Source organism: Tupaia chinensis, unplaced genomic scaffold (genome assembly GCF_000334495.1).
Source record: "Tupaia chinensis unplaced genomic scaffold, TupChi_1.0 Scaffold000154_1, whole genome shotgun sequence".
NCBI classification, from domain to species: domain Eukaryota; kingdom Metazoa; phylum Chordata; class Mammalia; order Scandentia; family Tupaiidae; genus Tupaia; species Tupaia belangeri.
In genome coordinates, this window is record NW_006159625.1 from 2,798,786 (window position 1) to 2,799,366 (window position 581).

The following is a 581-nucleotide window of genomic DNA, read 5'->3' on the forward strand; positions in this document are numbered from 1 at the left end:
CCCAAGAAATACAAAGGACCCCAAATAAAATCAACCCAAGAAAATCTTCCCCAAGGCACATCTTAGCCAGACTGGCAAAGCCCACCAATAAAGACAATATAAATATACTAAAATTGGCAAGAGAGAAATGACAAGTGACTTACAAAGGTCATCCCATCAGGCTAACACTGGACCTCTCAACAGAAACAATGCAACCAAGGAAAGAATGGGAAGACATATAAAACGTGTTAAGAGAGAAACAATTTCAACAAAGATTATTATATCCTGCAAGATTATCCTTCATATGGGAAAAAAAGATTAAAATCTTCTCAAACAAAACCTGAAAGAATTTGCTAACACCAGACCAACTCTTCAAGAAATGCTGAAGAGAGTACTGTTCCAGGAAAACTAAAGAATGAACGGCCAGAAATAAAAAAAAGAAAAGGCAACCAAGACAATCGCCAACTTAAACATCGGGACAGGTCCAGTAACATCAATAATAACATTGAATGTTAATGGATTAAATTATACAATCAGGAGACACAGACTGGCTAAATGGAAAAAAAAAAAAAAAAAAAGAAACCCTCTATCTGTTACCTACA